Below are 11,880 nucleotides of genomic sequence, written 5' to 3' on the forward strand. Positions count from 1 at the left end.
TAAGGATGATTTTAGCGATTTGCTGAGCCGAGCTGGTGAATAGACGGCATCTTTCCCGACACCAAGGAGACAAATCTTTCTCCAGGCGTAAGGAAACCCCCAACACCTACACGGCCGCTTACAAGAGGAGGTTGAAAGGGACCCTCGGCTTGTGCTCAAGGAGGAAGATTCAACGAGCGTGAGGAAGACTATGAGCAACCACCAGAAGGCGAAAAGACCCCTAACCCTAAATTTACTGCGCAGGCTTGGACCGTGTAGGTGAATTCCGGGAATTCATCCCCGTAAGACGGCGCTTCTCGGGGGGAATCGGATGGAGAGGTGCGGCTCTTGCGGACGGGAACCGGGTGTGTTTTGCTAACCCGTCGGAGCACTCGCGGTGGAGCATCCCCAGTGCCGCCCAGTAACGAAGACCCGCTCCGTAACGCCCTGTCGTTATGGAGTTTCCATCTGGAATCCCCCCCCGCCGCTCCCAGCCTCCACCTCGGTCAGAAAGCCAAGGAGGCGGGTTGGGAAACTCGGGGTTTTGTCTCAGAAGGAAGGACACGAAGTCGCTATAAACCAACAACGTTTCCAACGGCTTCGCGCAGCCCCGGCCCCCCCCCGTCGGCCCACGCCTGCGGGGGGGGGTGGGGTCACGTACCCCAAGGATGCTGCACCCCGAGCCGCGGGAATCGCGTGTTGTTTAAAGCGACAAAACGTCCGTGTTTACGTATTTGACCCTCCCGGATGTAAATCCCATCTCCTCGCCCTCGCGCGCGGGCGCGGCCTTCCCCTTCGGGGGGGTCTTTCGGTGGTCTTGGGGGAGGAAGGAAGAGTTCCTCGAGAGTCTTCAGCACGGTTGGCCTTTGGAATCCGTCCTCCGGAGGTGCGGGGTTCGGGGAGGGGGGGGGGCAGGCTGGGGCAGTGTCTCCCCCCCCGGCGTGACCCACAGCTCAAGGCGACACCCCCTTCCTCGAGGCGACGTCCCCCTCCTCGAGGTGACACCCCCCTCCTCGAGGCGACGTCCCCTCCTCGAGGGTGACACCCCGGTTCCTCGAGGTGACACCCCCCCCTCCTCATGGTGACACCCCCCCTTCTAGAGGCGACGTCCCCCCTCCTCGAGGCGACACCCCCTTCCTCGAGGTGACACCCCCCCTCCTCATGGTGACACCCCCCTCCTCGAGGGTGACACCCCCCCTTCTAGAGGCGACACCCCCTTCCTCGAGGTGACACCCCCCTTCTAGAGGCGACACCCCCCTTCCTCGAGGCGACATCCCCCTCCTCATGGTGACACCCCCCCTCCTCAAGGGGACACCCCCCCTCCTCGAGGTGACACCCCCTCGACCCCTCCTCGAGGCGACACCCCCTTCCTCGAGGGTGACACCCCCCCCTCCTCGAGGTGACACCCCGTTCCTCGAGGCGACACCCCCCTCCTCGAGGCGACACCCCCCTCCTCGAGGCAACGTCCCCCTCCTCGAGGTGACACCCCCTCCTCGAGGCGACACCCCCCCTCCTCGAGGTGACACCCCCCTCCTCAAGGCGACACCCCCCTTCCTCGAGGGTTGACACCCCCCTCCTCGAGGCGACACCCCCCTCCTCGAGGTGACACACCCCCCCTCCTCGAGGTGACACCCCCCTCCTCGAGGCGACGTCCCCCCTCCTCGAGGCGACACCCCCCTTCCTCGAGGCGACGTCCCCCTCCTCCAGGTGACACCCCCCTCCTCGAGGCGACACCCCCCCTCCTCGAGGCGACACCCCCCTCCTCGAGGCGACACCTCCCCTCCTCGAGGTGACACCCCCCCTCCTTGAGGCGACACCCCCCCTCCTCGAGGCGACACCCCCCTCTCCTCGAGGCGACACCCCCACTCCTCGAGGCGACACCCCCCCTCCTCGAGGTGACACCCCCGTTCCTCGAGGCGACACCCCCCTCCTCGAGGCGACGTCCCCCCCTCCTCGAGGCGACACCCCCCTCCTCATGGTGACACCCCCCCTCCCTCGAGGCGACACCCCCCTCCTCGAGGTGACACGCCCCCCTCCTCGAGGTGACACCCCCCCTCCTCGAGGCGACGTCCCCCTCCTCAAGGCGACACCCCCTTCCTCGAGGGCGACATCCCCCTCCTCATGGTGGACACCCCCCTCCTCGAGGCAACGTCCCCCCTCCTCGAGGTGACACCCCCCCTCCTCGAGGCGACACCCCCCTCCTCGAGGCGACGTCCCCCTCTCCCTCGAGGCGACCACCCCCCCTCCTCGAGGTGACATCCCCCTCCTCGAGGTGACACCCCCCCCCTCCTCGAGGCGACACCCCCCTCCCTCGAGGCGACACCCCCCCTCCTCAAGGGGGACACCCCCCTCCTCGAGGTGACACCCCCCTCCTCGAGGTGACATCCCCTTCCTCGAGGCGACGCGCCCCCCTCCTCGAGGCGACACCCCCCCTCCTCAAGGGGACGCCCCCCTCCTCGAGGCGACGTCCCCCCTCCTCGAGGTGACACCCCCCCTCCTCCAGGCGAACGTCCCCCTCCTCGAGGTGACACCCCCCCTCCTCGAGGCGACACCCCCCTCCTCGAGGCGACATCCCCCTCCTCGAGGCGACATCCCCCTCCTCATGGTGACATCCCTCTTCTAGAGGGCGACACCCCCCTCCCTCGAGGCGACACCCCCTTCCTCGAGGCGACACCCCCCTTCCTCGAGGTGACACCCCCCTCCTCGAGGTGACACCCCCCCTCCTCGAGGCGACACCCCCCTTCCTTGAGGTGACACCCCCCCTCCTCGAGGCGACACCCCTCTCCTCGAGGCGACACCCCCCTCCTCAAGGGGACACCCCCCCTCCTCGAGGCGACACCCCCCTCCTCATGGTGACACCCCTCTTCTAGAGGCGACATCCCCCTCCTCGAGGCGACATCCCCCTCCTCGAGGCGACGCCCCCCCTCCTCGAGGCGACATCCCCCCTCCTCGAGGCGACGTCCCCCTCCTCGAGGCGACACCCCCCTCCTCGAGGTGACACCCCCCCTCCTCGAGGTGACATCCCCCCTCCTCATGGTGACACCCCCCCTTCTAGAGGGCGACATCCCCTTCCTCGAGGCGACGTCCCCCTCCTCGAGGTGACACCCCCCTCCTCGAGGTGACACCCCCTTCCTCGAGGCGACACCCCCCTCCTCGAGGCGACATCCCCCTCCTCGATGTGACACCCCCCTCCTCGAGGCAACGTCCCCCTCCTCGATGTGACATCCCCCTCCTCGAGGCGACACCCCCCTCCTCGAGGTGACACCCCCCTCCTCATGGTGACACCCCCCTTCTAGAGGCGACACCCCCCTCCTCGAGGTGACACCCCCCTCCTCGAGGCGACACCCCCCCTCCTCGAGGTGACACCCCCTTCCTCGAGGGTGACACCCCCCCTCCTCATGGTGACACCCCCCTTCTAGAGGCGACGTCCCCCTCCTCGAGGTGACACCCCCCTCCTCGAGGTGACACCCCCCTCCTCGAGGCGACACCCCCCCTCCTCGAGGTGACATCCCCCTCCTCATGGTGACACCCCCCCTTCTAGAGGCGACATCCCCTTCCTCGAGGCAACGTCCCCCTCCTCGAGGTGACACCCCCCTCCTCGAGGCGACGTCCCCCTCCTCGAGGTGACACCCCCCCTCCTCGAGGTGATGCCCCCCTCCTCGAGGCGACACCCCCCCTCCTCGAGGTGACACCCCCCTCCTCAAGGGGACACCCCCCTCCTCAAGGGGACACCCCCCCCTCCTCGAGGCGACATCCCCCTCCTCGAGGCAACGTCCCCCTCCTCGAGACGACACCCCCCCTCCTCGAGGCGACATCCCCCTCCTCGAGGCGACACCCCCCTCCTCGAGGCGACACCCCCCCTCCTCGAGGTGACACCCCCCTCCTCGAGGTGACACCCCCCTCCTCGAGGCGACGTCCCCCTCCTCAAGGCGACACCCCCCTCCTCGAGGCGACGTCGCCCCTCCTCAAGGCGACACCCCCCTTCCTCGAGGCGACGCCCCCCTCCTCGAGGTGACACCCCCCTCCTCGAGGCGACACCCCCCCCTCCTCATGGTGACATCCCCCTCCTCGAGGTGACATCCCCCCTCCTCGAGGCGACACCCCCCTTCCTCGAGGTGACACCCCCCTCCTCGAGGTGACACCCCCCTCCTCGAGGCGACACCCCCCTCCTCGAGGCGACAACCCCCCCTCCTCCAGGCGACACCCCCCTCCTCGAGGCGACGTCCCCCTCCTCGAGGTGACACCCCCCTCCTCATGGTGACACCCCCCTCCTCGAGGCGACACCCCCCTCCTCGAGGCGACACCCTCCCTCCTCGAGGTGACATCCCCCTCCTCGAGGCGGACACCCCCCTCCTCGAGGCGACGTCCCCCTCCTCGAGGTGACACCCCCCCTCCTCCAGGCGACGTCCCCCTCCTCGAGGTGACACCCCCCCTCCTCGAGGCGACACCTCCCTTCTAGAGGCGACAACCCCTCCTCGAGGCGACCCCCCCCTTCCTCGAGGTGACGCCCCCTTCCTCGAGGCGACACCCCCTTCCTCGAGGCGACACCCCCCTCCTCGAGGTGACACCCCCCTCCTCATGGTGACACCCCCCTCCTCGAGGCGACACCCCCCTCCTCGAGGTGACACCCCCCTCCTCGAGGGCGACGTCCCCCTCCTCGAGGGCGACACCCCCCTCCTCGAGGGTGACACCCCCCTCCTCGAGGCGACACCCCCCCTCCTCGAGGCGACGTCCCCCCTCCTCGAGGGCGACACCCCCCTCCTCGAGGTGACACCCCCCTCCTCGAGGCGACACCCCCCCTCCTCGAGGCGACATCCCCCTCCTCGAGGTGACACCCCCCTCCTCGAGGCGACACCCCCCTCCTCCAGGCGACGTCCCCCTCCTCCAGGCGACGTCCCCCCTCCTCGAGGTGACACCCCCCTCCTCGAGGCGACACCCCCCTCCTCGAGGCGACACCCCCTCCTCGAGCGACGTCCCCCTCCTCGAGGCGACGTCCCCCTCCTCGAGGCCGTCCCCCTCCTCGAGGTGACACCCCCCCTCCTCGAGGTGACATCCCCCTCCTCGAGGCGACACCCCCCTCCTCGAGGGCGACGTCCCCCTCCTCAAGGCGACACCCCCCTTCCTCGAGGTGACACCCCCTTCCTCCAGGTGACACCCCCCTCCTCGAGGCAACGTCCCCCCTCCTCGAGGCGACACCCCCCTCCTCGAGGTGACACCCCCCTCCTCGAGGCGACACCCCCCTCCTCGAGGCGACGTCCCCCTCCTCGAGGCGACACCCCCCCTCCTCGAGGTGACACCCCCCCTCCTCGAGGCGACACCCCCCTCCTCGAGGCGACATCCCCCTCCTCGAGGTGACACCCCCCTCCTCGAGGCGACACCCCCCTCCTCCAGGCGACGTCCCCCTCCTCCAGGCGACGTCCCCCTCCTCGAGGTGACACCCCCCTCCTCGAGGCGACACCCCCCCTCCTCGAGGGCGACACCCCCCCTCCTCGAGGCGACGTCCCCCTCCTCGAGGCGACGTCCCCCTCCTCGAGGTGACACCCCCCTCCTCGAGGTGACATCCCCCTCCTCGAGGCGACACCCCCCTCCTCGAGGCGACGTCCCCCTCCTCAAGGCGACACCCCCCCTTCCTCGAGGTGACACCCCCCCTCCTCGAGGTGACACCCCCCTCCTCGAGGCAACGTCCCCCTCCTCGAGGTGACACCCCCTTCCTCGAGGTGACACCCCCTTCCTCGAGGTGACATCCCCCTCCTCGAGGTGACACCCCCCCTCCTCGAGGCGACACCCCCCTCCTCGAGGCGACACCCCCTTCCTCCAGGTGACACCACCCCTCCTCGAGGCGACGACACCCCCCTCCTCGAGGCGACACCCCCCTCCTCGAGGGCGACATCCCCCCTCCTCGAGGTGACACCCCCCCTCCTCGAGGCGACATCCCCCTCCTCGAGGCGACACCCCTCTCCTCGAGGTGACACCCCCCCTCCTCGAGGCGACACCCCCCTCCTCGAGGGCGACATCCCCCTCCTCGAGGCGACACCCCCCTCCTCGAGGCGACACCCCCCTCCTCGAGGCGACATCCCCCCTCCTCGAGGCGACACCGACCCCCTCCTCGAGGCGACAGCACCCCCCTCCTCGAGGCGACATCCCCCTCCTCGAGGCGACACCCCCCTTCCTCCAGGTGACACCCCCCTCCTCGAGGTGACACCCCCCTCCTCGAGGTGACACCCCCCTCCTCGAGGCGACCACCCCCCCTCCTCGAGGTGACACCCCCCTCCTCGAGGCGACACCCCCTCCTCGAGGCGACGTCCCCCTCCTCGAGGCGACACCCCCCCTTCTAGAGGCGACACCCCCCTCCTCGAGGCGACACCCCCCTCCTCCAGGCGACACCCCCCTCCTCGAGGTGACACCCCCTTCCTCGAGGGGACACCCCCCCTCCTCGAGGCGACACCCCCCTCCTCGAGGCGACACCCCCTCCTCGAGGCGACGTCCCCCTCCTCGAGGTGACATCCCCTTCCTCGAGGCGACCTCCCCCTCCTCGAGGTGACACCCCCCCTCCTCGAGGCGACACCCCCCTCCGCGGTCACGGTATCGGGTTCACTATCGGGTTTTTTACCTCTTCGCACACATTCTCTATATTTCACGATTTCCTTATTATGATCTTTTCTTTTTATTGCCCCATTAAAGCTTTTTTAATTTCCTTTTCCCAACCGTAAGGTCTCTCCCTCCCTCGTTCTCCCTCCTTTTCCCTTCTGGCCCGGGGGGGGGGGGGAGGGGTTCAGAGCCTCCGCCCTTCGTTAACGACCCGGTTTGGCCCAAACCAGAACTAATTCTGCTTCGGTGCTTTGAACTTTCCAGTTCCGCCTCCCCCAACCCCCGGCACTTTCCGCACCAGCAGCGGCTTTTTCCAGGCGGCGCCTACTCCCGGCACCGATAACCCCTGGGGTTTATCCCGAGGAATGGGGTGCGGAGGGGCCCTTGGCGCGCTCTTGGTCCCCGCCTTGGGGCGCTGGGGGTGAAGAGGGTCACCAGCACCATAAAAAAAGGGGTCACCCCTGCAGGGAAGGGGCCGGCTGACCCAAACCTGACCCACCCCACGGAGGTCGTGGTCCGTGTCAAGCCGAGGGGTCACCGGGGTCAAGCTGGGCGCTGGTGACGTCCGAGGAGGGACTCGGTCTGTCCCGGTGTCCGTCCCGAGCCGTGTGTCCCCGAATCCAGGGCCTGAGCCCAGTTCCTGCCTCCCGTCCCCGCCTGCTGCCCAGTCCGGCCTGGGATGGCCCCAGTGCCCGCCCTGCGGCGCGGTGGGGGCGGGTTGGGGGGGGGGGGAGGGGGGGCAGGTGGGTTCGGTGTTGGCTTTGTAGATATTTGTCTATTTTGTGTCATTTCCTTCTTTCCTTATTATTATTTTTTTTTCTTTTCTTGTTATTATTTCCCCCAAGCTGCTTCACTTCCCTTCGCCAAACCGTGAACTCTCCCGCTCGTTCGCTCTCCCCGTCCCTTTTTTTGGGAGGGCAGAGGGGTTGACAGAGCCCGTCTGTCACTCGTGAGTGACCGGCCCAGCCTCAGCCCGTGACAGATGGGCCCAAGACCCGGCTGTTGTCCCCAAGTCTCGGCTGTTGTCCCCAGGTCCCAGCTGTTGTCCCCAGGTCCCGGCTGTTGTCCCCAAGCCCTGGCTGTTGTTGTACCCAAGCCCTGGCTGTTGTCCCCAAGCCCCAACTGTTGTCCCCAAGCCCCAACTGTTGTCCCCAAGCCCCGGCTGTTGTCCCCAGGTCCCGGCTGATGTCCCCAAGCCCCGGCTGTTGTTGTCCCCAGGTCCCAGCTGTTGTCCCCAAGCCCTGGCTGTTGTTGTCCCCAAGCCCCGGCTGTTGTCCCCAGGTCCCGGCTGTTGTCCCCAAGCCCTGGCTGTTGTTGTACCCAAGCCCTGGCTGTTGTCCCCAAGCCCCAACTGTTGTCCCCAAGCCCCAGCTGTTGTCCCCAGGTCCCGGCTGTTGTCCCCAGGTCCCGGCTGATGTCCCCAAGCCCCGGCTGTTGTTGTCCCCAAGCCCTGACTGTTGTCCCCAGGTCCTGGCTGTTGTCCCCAAGCCCTGGCTCTTGTTGTCCCCAAGCCCCGGCTGTTGTCCCCAGGTCCCAGCTGATGTCCCCAAGCCCTGGCTGTTGTTGTCCCCAGGTCCCGGCTGTTGTCCCCAAGCCCTGGCTGTTGTCCCCAGGTCCCAGCTGATGTCCCCAAGCCCTGGCTGTTGTTGTCCCCAGGTCCCGGCTGTTGTCCCCAAGCCCTGGCTGTTGTCCCCAGGTCCCAGCTGATGTCCCCAAGCCCTGGCTGTTGTTGTCCCCAAGCCCTGGCTGTTGTCCCCAGGTCCCGGCTGTTGTCCCCAAGCCCCAACTGTTATCGTCCCCAAGCCCCGGCTGTTGTCCCCAAGCCCCAGCTGTTGTCTCCAGGTCCCGGCTGTTGTCCCCAAGCCCCAACTGTTATCGTCCCCAAGCCCCGGCTGTTGTCCCCAGGTCCCGGCTGTTGTCCCCAAGCCCTGGCTGTTGTTGTCCCCAAGCCCTGGCTGTTGTTGTCCCCAAGCCCCAACTGTTGTCCCCAGGTCCCAGCTGTTGTCCCCAAGCCCTGGCTCTTGTTGTCCCCAAGCCCCGGCTGTTGTCCCCAAGCCCTGGCTCTTGTTGGCCCCAAGCCCCGGCTGTTGTCGTACCCAAGCCCTGGCTGTTGTCCCCAAGCCCCAACTGTTGTCCCCAAGCCCCGGCTGTTGTCCCCAAGCCCCAGCTGTTGTCCCCAGGTCCCGGCTGTTGACCCCAAGCCCCAACTGTTATCGTCCCCAAGCCCCAGCTGTTGTCCCCAGGTCCCGGCTGATGTCCCCAAGCCCCGGCTGTTGTCCCCAGGTCCCAGCTGATGTCCCCAAGCCCCGGCTGTTGTCCCCAAGCCCCGGCTGTTGTCCCCAGGTCCCAGCTGTTGTCCCCAAGCCCTGGCTGTTGTTGTCCCCAAGCCCCAGCTGTTGTCCCCAAGCCCTGGCTGTTGTTGTCCCCAAGCCCTGGCTGTTGTCCCCACCTCAGTCCCGGCGGCAGCTTTCGGGGGGGGGGTGGGGAGGAGCCGCTGCCGAGGTGAGGGGCTGGGGGAGCTGTGGGGACACGGGGACAACGCTGGGGGGGGGGGGGGGGCCGCGGCGATGGGGGGGGGGGTGGGGCAGGAAAGGGATGGCCCGGCCGGGGGGGGAGGAGCTCCTGGACCCGGTGACCCCAAAACCCAGTGACCCCCAAGCCGTGACCCCCAACCCCAGTGACCCCCAATCCCAGTGACCCCCAACCCCAGTGACCCAAACCCCAGTGACCCCAAACCCCAGTGACCCAAATCCCAGTGACCCCCAAGCCCAGTGACCCCCAACCCCAGTGTCCCCAAAACCCACTGACCCCCAACCCCAGTGACCCCCAACCCGTGACCCCCAATCCCAGTGACCCTAACCCCAGTGACCCCCAACCCCAGTGACCCCCAACCCCAGTGACCCCAAAACCCAGTGACACCCAACCCCAGTGACCCTCAACCCCAGTGACCCCAAACCCCAGTGACCCCCAACCCCAGTGACCCCAAGCCCAGTGACCCTAAACCCCAGTGACCCCAAACCCCAGTGACCCCCAATCCCAGTGACCCCCAACCCCAGTGACCCAAACCCCAGTGACCCCCAAACCCCAGTGACCCCCAACCCCAGTGACCCCCAACCGCAGTGACCCCAAAACCCAGTGACCCCCAACCCCAGTGACCCTCAACCCCAGTGACCCCAAACCCTAGTGACCCCCAACCCCAGTGACCCCAAGCCCAGTGACCCTAAACCCAGTGACCCCAAACTCCAGTGACCCCAAACCCCAGTGACCCCCAAGCCCAGTGACCCCCAACTCCAGTGACCCCCAACCCCAGTGACCCTAACCCCAGTGACCCCCAACCCCAGTGTCCCCAAAACCCACTGACCCCCAACCCCAGTGACCCCCAACCCCAGTGACCCAAACCCCAGTGACCCCAAACCCCAGTGACCGCCAACCCCAGTGACCCCAAAACCCAGTGACCCCCAACCCCAGTGACCCTCAACCCCAGTGACCCCAAGCCCAGTGACCCCAAACCCCAGTGACCCCAAACCCCAGTGACCCCAACCCCCATCCCCACCCCTGACCCCTAAGCCCAACCCTACCCCTCCCCCCCCCCCAACCCCCGAGCTGCAGCGCCACCGGCACGGGGGGGGGGGGGGTGTGTGTGGTTTGTGCACACGCGTGTGCAAATGCCCCCTCCCCCCCCCGTTCACACCCCCCCGGGCTGTGTGTGTTGTCGCCCCTCCCCCCCCCCCAACCCCCCCAACTACGGAGCTGCAGCGCCACTGGCACGGGGCGGGGGGTGGTTTGTGCACACGCGTGTGCAAATGCCCCCTCCCCCCCCCGTTCACACCCCGCCTGGCCCCGGGGCGGCGCATGGTGCCGTGGGACAGGGGGTGTGAGGGGTGTGCAAGGGGGTGTGCAAGGCTGGGAAGAGCCGGGCAAGGGGAGTGGGAGGCTGTGGGTGTGCAAGCGGGGGGGTGTGAGGGGTGTGCAAGGGGGTGTGCAAGGCTGTGGCCGTGCAAGGGGGTGTGCAAGGCTGGGAAGAGCCGTGCAAGGGGAGCAGGAGGCTGTGGGTGTGCAAGGGGCGGGGGGTGAGGGGTGTGCAAGGGGGTGTGCAAGGCTGTGGCCGTGCAAGGGGAGCGGGAGGCTGTGGGTGTGCAAGCGGGGGGGTGTGAGGGGTGTGCAAGGGGGTGTGCAAGGCTGTGGCCGTGCAAGGGGGTGTGCAAGGCTGGGAAGAGCCGTGCAAGGGGAGCAGGAGGCTGTGGGTGTGCAAGGGGCGGGGGGGTGAGGGGTGTGCAAGGGGCGGGGGTGAGGGGTGTGCAAGGGGGTGTGCAAGGCTGTGGCCGTGCAAGGGGTTTGCAAGGCTGGGAAAAGCCGTGCAAGGGGAGCGGGAGGCTGTGGGTGTGCAAGGGGCGGGGGTGTGAGGGGTGTGCAAGGGGGTGTGCAAGGCTGTGGCCGTGCAAGGGGGTGTGCAAGGCTGGGAAAAGCCGTGCAAGGGGAGTGGGAGGCTGTGGGTGTGCAAGCGGGGGGGGTGTGAGGGGTGTGCAAGGGGGTGTGCAAGGCTGTGGCCGTGCAAGGGGTTTGCAAGGCTGGGAAAAGCCGTGCAAGGGGAGCGGGAGGCTGTGGGTGTGCAAGGGGCGGGGGTGAGGGGTGTGCAAGGGGGTGTGCAAGACTGTGGTTGTGCAAGGGGGTGTGCAAGGCTGGGAAGAGCCGCGCAAGGGGAGCGGGAGGCTGTGGGTGTGCAAGGGGCGGGGGTGTGAGGGGTGTGCAAGGCTGTGGCCGTGCAAGGGGAGCGGGAGGCTGTGGGTGTGCAAGGGGCGGGGGGGTGAGGGGTGTGCAAGGGGGTGTGCAAGGCTGGGAAGAGCCGTGCAAGGGGAGCAGGAGGCTGTGGGTGTGCAAGGGGCGGGGGTGTGAGGGGTGTGCAAGGGGGTGTGCAAGGCTGTGGCCGTGCAAGGGGGTGTGCAAGGCTGGGAAGAGCCGTGCAAGGGGCGTGCAAGGGATGTGGGAAGCTGTAGGTGTGCAAGGGGGTGTGAGGAGTGTGCAAGGGGTGTGCAAGGGGCGTGCAAGGGGTGTGCAAGGGGCGTGCAAGGGGCGTGCAAGGGGCGTGCAGGGCTGCGGCCGTGCGGGGGGAGGGGGGCGTGAGGCCATGAAGAGGTGTGCAAAGGGGTGTGCAAGGCCGGGAAGGGGCGTGCAAGGGGCGTGCAAAGGCCAGTCCACCTGCCCAACCCCCCCCCCCCCCCAGCCCCCCCCCCCGTGCCCCCCCCCCCCTCCCCCCCAGCAGCCACCGCTCCCAATTTCGCTCTATTTTATGTTAAAATCCTTTTACACGTAAAA

This window comes from Leptosomus discolor, unplaced genomic scaffold (genome assembly GCF_034619465.1).
Source record: "Leptosomus discolor isolate bLepDis1 unplaced genomic scaffold, bLepDis1.hap2 HAP2_SCAFFOLD_216, whole genome shotgun sequence".
Lineage (NCBI taxonomy): Eukaryota > Metazoa > Chordata > Aves > Leptosomiformes > Leptosomidae > Leptosomus > Leptosomus discolor.